The 3357-nt window shown below is 40.5% G+C and overlaps 2 protein-coding genes across 3 annotated transcripts in view; one reads left to right on the forward strand and one right to left on the reverse strand.

Annotated features, from left to right (window-relative positions):
• Window positions 1-3357, reverse strand: part of LOC116674034 (gastrula zinc finger protein XlCGF57.1) — a 138681-nt gene that overhangs the window by 81566 nt on the left and 53758 nt on the right. The window lies entirely within an intron of this gene.
• LOC116674025 (zinc finger protein 436) overlaps window positions 1412-3357 on the forward strand; it is a gene marked incomplete at its 5' end in the record, with an annotated part of 11480 nt that continues 9534 nt past the window's right edge. For both annotated transcript variants that reach the window (XM_032506509.1, XM_032506510.1), the window contains 1 exon segment: window positions 1412-1641.

Consider the following 3357-nt stretch of genomic DNA (forward strand, 5'->3'; position numbering starts at 1 on the left):
CCTGCTACGTCCTGCTACACCCTGCTACGTCCTGCAGTGCCTTGCTATGTCCTGCAGTGCCCTGCTACACCCTGTAATGCCCTGCTACGTCCTGAAGTAACCTGCCACACCCTGTAACACCATGCAGTGCCCTGCTAGACCATGAACTACTACAACTATTTATTGTGACTATTATTGCCAATGTTCATCACACCCCCAAATGGCCCCGTCAGACACCGCCTACCAAGATCCTGGGTCTGTCCCAGGTTTCTCCCTAAAAGGGAGTTCTTCCTTGCCACTGTTGCACTAAATGCTTCCTCTTGGTGTGGTCTAGACCTACTCTATCTGTAAAGTGTCTTAAGCTAACTCTTGTTATGATTTGATGCTATAAATAATATTGAAATCAATTGAATATTATAGTCGTATTTTGTTATTCAACGTTTCTACATAAAAAAATCACAGTCAATCAGAGTAAAATGTCTGTACAGTTTCCAAAATAAAAGATTTCATTAAATAAAGAGAATGTTTTGGTGAAATATATAAGCTGTGTTATTGTCACCTGGCACATAAGTTCATTTAATCAAGTACTATACTTAATTGTAAATACTTGGATAATATGGAAATACTTAAGTACTATACTTCCTATACTTCCTTGTATTTCCATATTATCATACTTCTACTCCACTACATCTCTGAGAATGATCTGACATCTTTAGTTATTCTACAGATTCAGATCATCAAAAGTTAATAAAAATGAAGGTATTATGTTGTAATCAAAATGAGTCATGAAGAAAATTCAGGGGAAAGTTCTGGCCCAAAGGCCAGAGGAAAATCTGACTCCAATTATCTAAATACTCTGAGACCAATGGCACCAAAACTCAGGCATCTACAACTACTACTACTACTACTACTACTACTTATACTAATTCCATGTAATTACATAGTTATTGATATGGTCAGAACTACTACAGTGCTCAATTACCTATTTTTGAGGGGGAAATAAACTACAATTTGTCGCCGTGAAGGCATGGAGGACACCCACCACACCACCGGGCGCTCGGGGGATTGTTGTCGGCTGCGGGAGGCGAGGAAGGCGGGGAAGGAGGGGATACATGCAGTCTGTGGAAGATACTCACTGTCCGGCAGCGGTAAGTAAGTGCTAGCTTGTCATTAGATGCTAGTCACAAAGCTTCGTTCCGTGCACTCTGCCGTACGAGTACGTTACCGCCATCGACGGCTACCGCTGCGCTTTCGCTGACCGACCGTGTTCGTGACAAAAACAATACGTGTGTGCACGTTCATAATGGAACACGATTTGTCATTAACGGTGGCCACTGTGTAAAATGAATGTGTAGCCCAAACTGCCTTTACAACGCTGTCTGATTGAAATCGGCATGGCCTTGTCCCAGAGTATAGGCGTCTCAACAGAATGCTTTTAAAATGCTTTTATTTTGAAAGCCGGAGGGATGTAGCGGTTGTGTACGTGTTTCCGAGTGTTTCCGAGTCTCAGCGATGCTTTCCGACGAAACACAGTTAGCATAGAACGTGTTTGTCGGTGTTAGCTTAGCGTAGGAAGGAATAAGAAGTTCAGTTTAGTGTCTTTTAACTATCTGAGGTTAACGTCCAGAGTCCAGCAGACGATGAAGTAGCGGAGGGACGCAGGTTGGTTTTCTTTCTCCTTCTGGGAACATATTTCCTGATAATGCTACGTGCTAAGCTATCGTTAGCTAAACTAGCCACACACCGTCCGTTAACAGCTAGCTTCTGCTAACACGGTGTTGTGTGTTCACGAGGCTTTCCGTTGACGCTTCTTATTATTAGTGAAGTGGTGCAACGTAACTAAGTGCACTTATTGAACTAACTCGAGGTACTTGGTCTTTACTAAATGTCCTGCCACTTCCTAACTGCAGTACAGTACCTCATGTCTGAGACTAGTCTGTCCTGTCCATCGTGCACACCACCTTACGTCGACTGTTGGGGCCTTATTGGAGGTTATATATAACGTAATACTAATGGTACACGCCAAACTCACTTCAATACTTATTTTTATTCTTAGACTATTTTTCTACTATGTTTTATCGTCTACACACTGTAAAGCACTTTTTGACCCTCTCTGTGAAAAGTGCTGTATACATAAATGGGGCTGGGCGATATGGAGAAAATCAAATGTCCCGATATTTTTCACCAAATACCTCGATATTGATATTGAAACGATATTGTAGTGCTGACTAATGGGGCTTTCACACAATATTTACACAGTGAGATTTTTGATAAATGATTATAAGTAATGTGGATATAATGACTAAGTGGGTAAAGGCAAACAATAGAACGGTTACAACAGTCTGGTAAATTCAGAAAATGACAAAGGCTTTTTCCCTCCAGTCCTCGGGCCTTAGCCTGCTTTGTTCCACTACAATCTAATGTTAGCCTAGTGCTAACCATTAAAGGAGAATTCTGACTAATTGTTATGTTGATCGTGATTGCTATGAATATGCGAGTACTTTTGATTGCAAAAACCCCGACCTGACTCGGTGCAGGCAACACGGAGCAGCTGCAGCTACGTGTACAAACTTCCACTGAGCTAAAACAGCAGTTAACAGGGCAAGTTTTAGAGCCTTTGTGCCTCTTAACAGACACACAATGCAATTAAAATGCCTGTACAACATAAACAGGCCCTTAGGTAACGTCAAGATGCGTTTTCAACTCAGACATTGTTTTAATTCATCTACCCTGTCTTGTTCTTGCCTGGTTAGCTGCTATTGATAAGTGTGTTTAACTAGGCTTTTGTCACTGCCAAGCCTCAATCACACACAAAATGGATGAGCTACAAATACACACGGAGGGGTAGGTGAATTAAAACAATGTCTGAGTTGAAAACCTATCTTGATGTTACATGAGGTAGGACTGAAAGATATTGGGTTTTAGCATTGATGCTAAAAAATATGTGCGCTTGCGCGACAGTAACATCGCAGGATGTTGCGATGTTGACATGTTGACATAATCCTTTTTTTGCTGCGTGATAGAAAAGTAAACCTTCCACTGTTCTTCTTTTACATGATCATTACCGGCCGACCCTTCCCCTTTAGCCCTTGTGTTGTCCTCGGGTCAAATTGACCCGTTTCAAAGTGTTCTATATCAGAAATATGGATTTCTATCAACCAAATTGCCCAAAAATAGCATTCTTCGTGTTTAATTAAGAATTAACTTCATTCAATTTTTTGGGTGTTTTATTTAATCCTACACCAATTGGATTCTTTCTTTTTTTAATGGTTTTAAAACAGTATCCGGACTAAACTTTGACATCTACCCATCTATGATCCATTCAACATCCTCTGATTTTAACTGTTAATATATAATAATATATATATATATATATAT

Source organism: Etheostoma spectabile, chromosome 24 (genome assembly GCF_008692095.1).
Source record: "Etheostoma spectabile isolate EspeVRDwgs_2016 chromosome 24, UIUC_Espe_1.0, whole genome shotgun sequence".
Lineage (NCBI taxonomy): Eukaryota > Metazoa > Chordata > Actinopteri > Perciformes > Percidae > Etheostoma > Etheostoma spectabile.